General features: G+C 47.5%; 2 pseudogenes; both read right to left on the bottom strand.

Moving 5' to 3' along the window:
• Nucleotides 1-1,893, bottom strand: part of LOC103592837 — a 5,509-nt pseudogene extending 3,616 nt beyond the window's left edge.
• An 83-nt stretch (nucleotides 1,894-1,976) lies between these two features.
• Nucleotides 1,977-5,980, bottom strand: LOC103592836 (annotated as a pseudogene).
• Nucleotides 5,981-11,784: the final 5,804 nt, after the last annotated feature.

Below are 11,784 nucleotides of genomic sequence, written 5' to 3'. Positions count from 1 at the left end.
AAAGCCTCTGCCACTTCCTCCAAACGTATGGCTTCTCCCTTGTGTGTGTCCTCTGGTGTAGGATGAGGTTTGGATTCTGGGTAAAGCCTTACCTGCACTCCCTCAAACGTAGGGCTTCTCTCCAGTGTGTGATCTCTGGTGTTGGATGTGGGGTGGCTTATTTCCATACTGTCTCCCACACACATTGCATAGATTGGACGTCTAACCTGTGCGTGCCCTCTGCTGTTGGATTTGGTTTGGCTTTTGGCTAAAGCCTCTGCCACTTCCTCCAAACGTATGGCTTCTCCCCTGTGTGTGTCCTCTGGTGTAGGATAAGGATTGGCTTTTGGCTAAAGCCTCTGCCGCTTCCTCCAAACGTATGGCTTCTCCCCTCTGTGTGTCCTCTGGTTTAGGACATTGTCTGGCTTTTGGCCAAAGCCTCTGCCACTTCCTCCAAACGTATGGCTTCTCCCCTGTGGGTGTCCTCTGGTGTGGGATGAGGTTTGGATTCTGGGTAAAGTCTCTGCCTCTTCTCCCAAACGTAGGGATTCTCCCCTGTGTGTGTCCTCTGGTTTAGCATGAGGGTTGGATTTTGGCTATAGCCTCCTCCACACTCTATACAAACATATGGCTTATCTCCTGCGTGTGTTCTTTGGTGTTGGATTTGGACTGGCTTACATCCATGGCGTGTACCACACTCACTCCAATGTTAGCGCGTCTCCCCTGTGCGTACCCTCTGCTGTTGGATAAGGATTGGGTTTTGGTTAAAGCCTCTGCCACTTCCTCCAAACGTATGGCTTCTCCCTTGTGTGTGTCCTCTGGTGTAGGATGAGGTTTGGCTTCTGGCTAAGGCCTCTGCCGCTATGAGTTTTGGATTCTGGATAAAGCCTTACCTGTACTCCCTGAAACGTAGTGCTTCTCTCCAGTGTGTGTTTTCTGTATGTGGGATCCGAACCCTCGGGCGGGAGCGCCGCCACACTTCCCAAGCCACGCAGTTATCCTGTACACCACCGGGCCAGTCCCAGTGTGTGTTTTCTGGTGTTTGATGAGGACTGACTTAACAGCCAAACCCTCTTCCACACTCCCTGTCAAAATAGCACTTCTCCCCTCTGTATTCTGTGGTATTGAATGAGGTTTGGCTTCTGGATAAATCCTCTGCCTCACTTCCTCTACAGAGGTATTCTCCCATGTGTGTGTCCTCTGGTGTAGGATGACGTTTGGCTTTTTGCTAAAAGCCTCTGCGACACTTCTTGGAAAGAGGTATTCTCCCCTGTGTGTGTCCTCTGGTGTAGGATGAGGTTTGGCTTTTGACTAAAGCCTCTTCCTCTTCTCCCAAACGTAGGGCTTCTCCACTGTGTGTGTCCTCTGGTTTAGCATGAGGGTTGTATTTTAGCTATAGCCTTCTCCACACTCCATGCACACATATGGCTTATCTCCTGTGTGTGTTCTTTGGTGTTGGATTTGGACTGGCTTACATCCATAGCGTGTACCACACTCACTGCAAAGTTAGGGCGTCTCCCCTGTGCGTACCCTCTGCTGTTGGATAAGGATTGGGTTTTGGCTAAAGCCTCTGCCACTTCCTCCAAACGTATGGCTTCTCCCCTGTGTGCGTCCTCTCGTGTAGGATAAGGCTTACCTTTTGGCTAAAGCCTCTGCCACTTCCTCCAAACGTATGGCTTCTCCCCTGTGTGTGTCCTCTGGGGTAGGATGAGGTTTGGATTCTGGATAAAGGCTTACCTTCACTCTCTCATACGTAGGGTTTCTCTCCAGTGTGTGACCTCTGGTGTAGGATGAGGTTTGGATTCTGGGTACAGCCTTACCTGCACTCCCTCAAACGTAGGGCTTCTCTCCAGTTGTGTGTTCTCTAGTGTTGGATGTGGGGTGGCTTATGTACATACCGTGTCCCACACTCATTGCAGAGATAGGGCGTCTTACCTGCGCGTGCCCTCTGCTCTTGGATGAGGTTTGGCTTTTGGCTAAAGCCTCTGCCACTTCCTTCAAATGTATGGCTTCTCCCCTGTGTGTGTCCTCTGGTGTAGGATGATGTTTGGCTTTTGCCTAAAGGGATTCTCCCCTGTGTGTGTCCTCTGGTGTAGGATGATGTTTGGCTTTTGCCTAAAGGGATTCTCCCCTGTGTGTGTCCTCTGGTGTAGGATGATGTTTGGCTTTTGCCTAAAGGGATTCTCCCCTGTGTGTGTCCTCTGGTGTAGGATGATGTTTGGCTTTTGCCTAAAGGGATTCTCCCCTGTGTGTGTCCTCTGGTGTAGGATGATGTTTGGCTTTTGCCTAAAGGGATTCTCCCCTGTGTGTGTCCTCTGGTGTAGGATGATGTTTGGCTTTTGCCTAAAGGGATTCTCCCCTGTGTGTGTCCTCTGGTGTAGGATGATGTTTGGCTTTTGCCTAAAGGGATTCTCCCCTGTGTGTGTCCTCTGGTGTAGGATGATGTTTGGCTTTTGCCTAAAGCCTCTGCCTCTTCTCCCAAACGTAGGGCTTCTCACCTTTGTGTGTCCTCTGGTTTAGCATTAGGGTTGGATTTTGGCTATAGCCTTCTCCACAGTCCATGCAAACATATGGCTTATCTCCTGTGTGTTTTCTTTGGTGTTGGATTTGGACTGGCTTACATCCATAGCGTGTACCACACTCAGTGCAAAGTTAGGGCGTCTCCCCTGCGCGTACCCTGTGCTGTTGGATAAGGTTTGGCTTTTGGCTAAAGCCTCTGCCACTTCGACCAAATGTATGGCTTCTCCCCTGTGTGTGTCCTCTGGTGTAGGATGAGGTTGGGGTTTTGGNCCTGCGCGTACCCTCTGCTGTTGGATAAGGTTTGGCTTTTGGCTAAAGCCTCTGCCACTTCCTCCAAGGGTATGGCTTCTCCCCTTTGTGTGTCCTCTGGTGTAGTATGACGTTTGGCTTCTGGCTAAATCCTTACCTGCACTCCCTGAAACGTTGGGCTTCTCTCCAGTGTGTGTTTTCTGGTGTTTGATGAGGACTGACTTAACAGCCCAACTCTCTTCCACACTCCCTGCCAAAATAGCACTTCTCCCCTTTGTGTGCTGTGGTATGGAATGAAGTTTGGCTTCTGGATAAAACCTCTGCTGCACTTCCTGCAAGGAGGTTTTCTCCCCTGTGTGTGTCCTCTGGTGTAGGATGAGGTTTGGCTTTTGACTAAAGCCTCTGCCTCTTCTCCCAAACGTAGGGCTTCTCCCCTATGTGTGTCCTCTGGTTTAGCATGAGGTTTGGATTTTGGCTATAGCCTTCTCCGCACTCCATGCAAACATATGGCTTATCTCCTGTGTGTTTTCTTTGGTGTTGGATTTGGACTGGCTTACATCCATAGCGTCTCCCACTCTCACTGCAAATTTAGGGCGTCTGCCCTGCGCGTGCCCTCTGCTGTTGGATTTGGTTTGGCTTTTGGCTAAAGCCTCTGCCACTTCCTCCAAACGTATGGCTTCTCCCCTGTGGGTGTCGTCTGGTTTAGGATATTGTCTGGCTTTTGGCCAAAGCCTCTGCCACTTCCTCCAAACGTATGGCTTCTCCCCTGTGTGTGTCCTCTGGTGTAGGATGAGGTTTGGTTTCTGGCTAAAGCCTCTGCCACTTCCTCCAAATGTATGGCTTCTCCCTTGTGTGTGTCCTCTGGTGTAGGATGAGGTTTGGATTCTGGGTAAAGCCTTCCCTGTACTCCCTCATACATAGGGCTTCTCTCCTGTGTGTGTTCTCTGGTGTTTTATATGGAGTGGCTTACGGCCATTCCGTCTCCCACACTCATTGCAGAGATAGGGCGTCTAACCTGTGCGTGCCCTCTTCTGTTGGATGAGGTTTGGCTTATGGCTAAAGCCTCTGCCACTTCTTCCAAACGTATGGCTTCTCCCCTGTGTGTGTCCTCTGGTGTAGTATTAGTTTTGGATTCTGTATAAAGCCTTACCTGCACTCCCTGAAACGTAGGGCTTCTCTCCAGTGTTTGTTCTCTGGTGTTAGATGTGGGGTGGCTTATTTCCATACCGTTTCCCACACACATTGCAGAGATAGGACGTCTAACCTGTGCGTGCCCTCTGCTGGTGGATGAGGTTTGGCTTTTGGCTAAAGCCTCTGCCACTTCCTCCAAATGTATGGCTTCTCCCCTGTGGGTGTCCTCTGGTTTAGGATATTGTCTGGCTTTTGGCCAAAGCCTCTGCCACTTCCTCCAAACGTATGGCTTCTCCCCTGTGTGTGTCCTCTGGTGTAGGATGAGGTTTGGCTTCTGACTAAAGCCTCTGCCACTTCCTCCAAATGTATGCTTTCTCCCTTGTGTGTGTCCTCTGGTGTAGGATGAGGTTTGGATTCTGGGTAAAGCCTTACCTGCATTTCCTCATACGTAGGGTTTCTCTCCAGTGCGTGTTCTCTGGTGTTGGATGTGGAGTGGCTTACGGCCATACTGTCTCCCACACTCATTGCAGAGATAAGGCGTCTAACCTGTGCGTGCCCTCTGCTGTTGGATTTGGTTTGCCTTTGAGGAAAGCCTCTGCCACTTCTCCCAAACGTAGGGCTTCTCTCCAGTGTGTGTCCTCTGGTGTTCGATGTGGGGTGGCTTAGGTCCATACCGTCTCCCACACTCATTGCAGAGATAGGGCGTCTACCCTGCTGTTACCCTCTGCTGTTGGATGAGGTTTGGCTTTTGGCTAAAGCCTCTGCCACTTCCTCCAAACGTATGGCTTCTCCCCTGTGCGTGCCCTCTGCTGTTGGATGAGGTATGGCTTTTGGCTAAAGCCTCTGCCAATTCCTCCAAACGTATGGCTTCTCCCCCGTGTCTGTCCTCTGGCGTAGTATGAGGTTTGGATTCTGGGTAAAGCCTTACCTGCACTCCCTCAAACGTAGGGCTTCTCTCCAGTGTGTGTTTTCTGGTGTTCGATGAGGACTGACTTAACAGCCAAACCCTCTTCCACACTCCCTGGCAAAATAGCACTTCTCCCCTCAGTGTGCTGTGGTATTGAATGAGGTTTGGCTTCTGGGTAAATCTTCTGCCTCACTTCCTGCAAAGAGGTATTCTCCCATGTGTGTGTCCTCTGGTGTAGGATGACGTTGGACTTTTTGCCAAAGACTCTATGACACTTCCTGGAAAGAGGTTTTCTCCCCTGTGTGTTTCCTCTGGTGTAGGATGAGGTTTGGCTTCTGGCTAAAGCCTCTGCCGCTTCCTCAAAACATACGGCTTCTCCCCTCTGTGTGTCATCTGGTGTTGGATGTGGAGTGGCTCACGTTCATACCATCTCCCAAACTCTTTGCTGAGATAGTGTGTCTAACCTGCCAGTGCCCTCTGCTGTTGGATGAGGTTTGGCTTCTCGCTAAAGCCTCTGCCACTTCCTCCAAAAGTGTGGCTTCTCCCCTGTGTGTGTCCTCTGGTGTAGGATGAGGTTGGGGTTTTGGCTAATACTCTGGCATTTCCTCCAAACGTATGGCTTCTCCCCTGTGCCTGTCCTCTGGTAGAGGATGAGGTTTGGCTTTTGGCTAAAGCCTCTGTCACTTCCTACAAACGTATGGCTTCTCCCCTGTTTGTGTCCTCTAGTGTTGCATGAAGTTTGGATTCTGGGTAAAGCCTTCCCTGCACTACCTGATACGTAGGGCTTCTCTCCAGTGTGTGTTCTCTGGTGTTGGATGTTGTGTGGCTTATGTCCCTACCGTCTCCCACACTCATTGCAGAGATATGGCTTCTAACCTGCGGGTGTGCGTGCCCTCTGCTGTTGGATGAGGTTTGGCTTTTGGCTAAAGCCTCTGCCACTTCCTCCAAACGTCGGGCTTCTTCCCTGTGTGTGTCCTCTGGTGTAGGATAAGGCTTGGCTTTTGACTAAAGCCTCTGCTTCTTCTCCCAAACGTAGGGCTTCTCCCCTGTGTGTGTCCTCTGGTGTAGGATGAGCTTTGGATTTTGGCTACAGCCTTTCCCACACTCCATGCAAACATATGGCTTATCTCCTGCGTGTGTTCTTTGGTGTTGGATGTGGATTGTGGTGTTGGATTTGGACTGGCTTACATCCATAGCGTGTACCACACTCACTGCAAAGTTAGGGCGTCTCCCCTGTGCGTACCCTCTGTTGTTGGATTAGGTTTGTCTTTTGGGTAAAGCCTCTGCCACTTCCTCCAAACGTATCGCTTCTCCCGTTTGTGTGTCCTCTGGTGTAGGATGAGGTTTGGCTTCTGGCTAAAGCCTCTGCGACACTTCCTGGAAAGAGGTATTCCCCCCTGTGTGTGTCCTCTGGTGTAGGATGAGGTTTGGCTTTTGACTAAAGCCTTGTCCACACGCCTGCGAACATTGGGCTTCTTCCCTGTGTGTGTCCTCTGGTTAGTTTGTGTTTGGTGTGTCCAACCGCCTGGATTCCTATCAACGGTAAGATCTGCATTTCATAGGCTCCATGTTCTTCTGTTTGAGGTTAAAATCATTTTTTTATATTTGTAAATATAAAAAATTTTCCTAGGTAAAAATTAATGTTCTGTATTAAGTATATCCTATACTATAAGCATATGTAATATGTGTGGTACAGATTTATATATCATGCATCTAGTAATAGTTATATATGTTTACAAAGTATGTTTTATTTATAAATATAATATTTGATTAAGAAAACTTTATTTTACTTTATTAAAATACCCTGAACATAAAATCTAGCACTAGTGGAATTGAGCATATTAGCAACGTGAAGCAGTCACCACATCTACCCAGGTCCGGACCATTGTTATCAGCCACCAATTGTTATCAGCCACAAAGAAGACCACAAACCCATTAACAACAGCTCCCCACTGACCCCTGCCCGTGGACCCTCCTCCTGCAGCCCCTGTGCCCACTTCTCACCTGAGCACACAGAGAGTCTGGCTCCTCCCCCTGCAGACCTCCTGGTCAGAGAGTTCTTCCTCGTGTAGTAATCCCCCCCACACTGTCACAGTTCCCGTCCTCTATTGCAATCTTCCCCTCCTCTGTTCTAATGGTCCCCTTCCCCAATGCCACAGTCCCCTCCCCCACTGCAGTACTCCCCTCCACTATTGGAAAGAGTCTCCCCCACTTGCAATAATCCTTTTGAGTAAAGTCTCCCCTTACTAAGTCCAGATTTGTTGTTCAGTTGGTCTCACCACCCCCACCTCTTGGTGTTACCCGGCCCAGGTCCGGCTGTCTGCTCCCTTTCAAAAATAAACAACATGAAAGTCAAGGAGCCAGGTGTGAGGTCTTGCCAAGGCTCCACCTGGTTTGCACTCCTGTCCCTGCTGTCATCTCAGGGTCCTGCTTCGGGGTGGAATCAGCACAGCTTGGTTGATGACGTCCTTGGTGTCTCAGAGTCTGGATAGTACGTGCCTTGTGGCAGGTCTGTGGCTCCATGACATTAATTCTATGAACACAACTTTACGTTCATTTAACCGATGTCATATTGCCTATAACCAAGGCTCCAAATATTAACTAACCATGGGAAAAGAGGGAACCAGAGAAACGCATGCCAAGAAAGAAACTGGGTCCTGGTAAACTCTCTTAGAGCCCGTGCAGTTTTAGGTTCCAACATGGCTGCAGCCCTGCTCACCCAACAATAGGACCCGGGTCTCCTGAGGTCACAGACGAGGAAGTGGGTCCAACAAGGCAACCCCACCCCCTCCCGCGCTTGCACCCCCCAATTCCACGGGCCGGCCCTGCACCGTCCTGGTCTCTCTCTGTCAGCAGCGCCTGATCTACTGTTGACTTGCTCACTCCACTGCTCCCGCCAGAAAGCACTTTGGGTAGATTTCCCACGTCCACCCTCCCGAGCAGGGAGGGACAGGAGTCCTGGCCCCCAGCTCTTCCCCCTCCACCTCACCAGCACAGACGGTGGCTCTACCCAGGGAGACGTGGACCCGGGTGGGTCGGCACAAAGGGTTTTCAAGGCTTTTGTGTTTGCTTATGTTCTCCTGGCAATGATTTTTTAAACTATGTGCCTTTTTGCATGTTTAAGAATTGGCATCCAATATTTTCACTGCAAGCGGAGCGAGCAGCAAGGACGCGATTTCCAGCATCTAAATGGACGTTGACATTGCAAACCAAACTGTCCCTTTCAAATTTGTCTGATGGAATCTGAACACAGTAAGGATTTCATACCCAACACCATGCACTTAACAGTCCACAGAATCCCTGGTACACTCGTCGCCTGTTTCTGAGGGATGACAGGTGCCCAGGCCAGAGATCAGGGCCCCTGGATCAGGACTCGGCCTATCCCTGGTGCATGCTGAGCTCTCTTATAGGTTATTTCATTTACTGTAGTTGAATAAGCACCGGGAGCCCATCACCCACAAAAGAGCCACATGCCACCACCCCATCCACCGTGTCCCCATCCAGGCAACCCCCATGCACTCACTGGTTTTCCTTTCCTTCCATGAGCTTTGTTTCATCTACACTTGCGGCTGCATCAGTCTCCTGGCACTGCTGTAACAAATGACTACAAACCGGTGCTTTAAAACAACAAGAATGTGTCCTCTCCCAGTTCTGGAGACAGATGTCAGAGATGCAGGTGTGGCAGGGCTGTGCCCCTCTGGTGGCTCCAGGGGAGGATCCTTCCTGCCTCTTCCAGCTCCTGGTGGCTCCAGGACAATCTCCTCATCTCAAGATCTTTTACTTAATTACACCTGCAAAGACCCTTTTTCCAAATAAGGTTCCATTCACAGGTTCCAGGGATTAGGATGTAGACAGAATTTTTTTTGGGGGGGGGCACAATTCAAGCTACTACAACACCTTAAAAAGTACACATTTTAACTTCTAATTTTTGTAACTTAAAAAAATATGCTGTTCTAACTGTAGCTAATAATAATCTACTGTATATTTCAACGTTATTAAACAAGTAGACTTTAAATGTTCTTATGACAAAGAAATAAATATGTGAGGTGATGAATATGTTAATTAGCCTAATTTAATCATTCCACAATGTCTAAGTGTATCATGATGCACATTGTAACCCACAATCTATACAAATATTTGTCAATTAAAAATATTGTAGTTGTAACCAGTCTTTTTACTTTATTTAAGGTTTCTTTTGATGATGAAAAACTCTTTTTATTTTTATTTTTTGGTGGCTGCCCAGTGTGGGGATCCAAGCCCTTGACCTTGGTGTTATCAGTACCAGCTCTAACCAATGAGATAACCGGCCAGCCCCCGAATTCTTAATTTTAATATAGCCTTATTTACCAATCTTTTCTTTCATAATTTGCACATTTAAAAAGAATACTCAAGAGTTAAAAGATACAGACCTATATTTTCTAAGAGTTTAAGGATTGTTTTAACAAACATTTAAGCCCTTAATCCCTCTGGAATTGATTTCTCCACATTGTGTGATGGAGAGATCCACTGTCTTCTCTTCTCATGGATAATCCTCCCCCCAGCACCACGTGCCGAGTCCCCTCGACCCCACCTGCTGGCCTTACACAGCACGCCTGGTGCAGTCAGGGTCTTGGCTGCATTTCAGCCCTCGTAGGTTTGGGGCCCAAAGTGCCCAGCTTCACAGTGAGTCCTGAGGGCTGGTGAGGCAGGAGCCTCCTGCTGAGGCTGCCCAACCCCTCCCCCTCCTGCCTCCCCCTCCTTCCTCTTTTGCCTTCTTTTTTAAGTAACAGACTTTATTTCTTAGAGCAGATTTAGGTTTACAGAAATATCAAACAGAAAGTACACAGAGTTCCCATGCTCCTTCTCAACCACCTGCCTGCCCAGTTTTCTCTATTATTATATTTTTATTTTGGGGACAGCTGGGTGGTACAGGGATCTGAACCTGTGACCTTGGTGTTACAAGGCTGCACTCTAACCAGCTGAGATAACCCTCCAGCCCCAGTTTCCTCTGTTATTAACATCTTGCATTAATGTGCCCATTTGTTACACCTGATGAGCCAATATTGATAATTATCAACTACAGCCCATAGTTTACCTTGGGGTCCACTCTTGGTATTTGTACAAACACATAATATCATGTATCCCCCATTACAGGATCATGAGGAGTAGTTTCTCTACCCTAAACGCACTCTGTGCCCCACCTGTCCATCCCTCCCTCTTGTGACCCTGCCAACCACTGACCTCTTTCCTGTCTCCACAGTTTTGCCTTTTCCAGAAATATTTTTCTCTCCCATCTTAAGTTCATGGCTGAGGCCCCTATAACAAAAGACAGATTAACAGGAGAAAATCATACAAATGTATTTAGTGTAAGTGTTATGTGACAAGCAGCCTTCAGAAACAAAGACCCAAAGAAACACGGAAACCTGTGTGTTTCATGCTAAGTTTGATGAAGAGTGGACAGATGTGGAGAAATACAATTGGACACAGGACTGTGACCTAATGGCTGTAAGTGGGGTGATCTCAGCAAGGCCTGTGTGTTCAGAGTCTTTCCCGGGTCTTGTGTCTTCAGAGCTAAGGACATTCCTGTCCTCCAGGTTTAGGGAGGTCACCTCACGTATGAGCGTGTCGTGACCTGATTCAGGGGAAAAGGACAAGGGGAAGGAGAGAGGGACCTTCCTGCTCCTGCTGTTTTCTCAAATGCGCCGTATTGTGGGGCAGCGAGTCCTGAACCCATCAGAACTGTACACTATGTGGCCTTTTCAGACTGGCTCCTGCTCCTCTTTTTTTATTTAGAACTGTATTTCCATTCCACACCCCTCAGAGAATGGTTTTCCAATGCAACGTACTCTTATGCCTTAAAATGTTTTCTCGATCACCCTAACAGACCTCTCTGCAACAAAAATATGTTTATAAATGGATTATAAATTTTGTTTTATTTACTGCGACCATAAAGCTCTAAGTGTTACTTTCCCCCTGAATTATCATTGTAGTTACGAGTAGTTCTAACTCATTAAAACTGCAAATATATGATTACACATTTTGTAAATAATTATTAAACAAAACAAGCATTTATTTTAATGGCATCTTTTAATGAAGTAAATGCCACTTTTCTTTCTTTTCCCCCCCAATTTGTTCATGAATCTGAGGAGGGCCATATCTCACTGCTAGGAAGAGAAAGATTCAATAATCAGATCTATTCCTGGTTCTTACTTCTCAGAGGTTATCACTAAGGTACCTTGTTTCCATAAACAAGTAGTGAGAGTGGAAGTTTTGTTGTAAATATGTCACCTACTTTTGTTCATTTCTTCCTGGTTGCACACTCAAATGTTACATAAAGGTGTGATCTGTCAGCTGACAACTTGAGTGGCGTCTCTTTCAGTCTTGTTGAAAGCAAACAATGAGAACTTCTGAAAGAATTTATTTCCCACTTATTACAACTGCTGCCTTTCTTAATTTCTGGGAAGCAGGCCAAGGGCTTTATTAGCCCTTAGCAAATTAACAATTATTGATTTTATCAGCTACTCTCTCACTTAGAGAGATTCTTGTTTCAACTGCTATGCTCAAAAACCTCAGGAAATCTGGAGTATTGTCCATTTTATTCCAGCTTTGCTGATGCAGTTTTATTTGAAATGAAAGACTGTTATTTTTATTTATTTATTATTTTATGATACATACATGTGGGGTACAACGTTGATTTTCAGTAATTGTGTCGAACGTGTGGTGGTTGGATCAGTATAGTTAGCTTATTCATCATTACAATACACAATCATTCTTTGTGTCTGTTGACCGATTCCTCATTAGCCTCTGATGGAGTTTGGATGTTTTGTCCCCTCTAAGACTCATGTGGAAATCTGATCCCCAATGTGGCAGTGTTGGAAACTGATTGAGTCATGGGGCGGGTCCCTCATAGTGGATTGATGCCATCCCTGGGGAGGAAGGGTAGTTAGTGAGTTCTCGCTCAATTAGTTCCCGTGAGAGCTCGTTGCTTAAAAGGACCCTCTCTCTCTCTCTTGCTTCCT

Source organism: Galeopterus variegatus, unplaced genomic scaffold, assembly GCF_000696425.1.
Source record: "Galeopterus variegatus unplaced genomic scaffold, G_variegatus-3.0.2 Scaffold1223, whole genome shotgun sequence".
NCBI lineage: Eukaryota > Metazoa > Chordata > Mammalia > Dermoptera > Cynocephalidae > Galeopterus > Galeopterus variegatus.
This window is presented reverse-complemented; position numbering and strand designations above follow the sequence as displayed.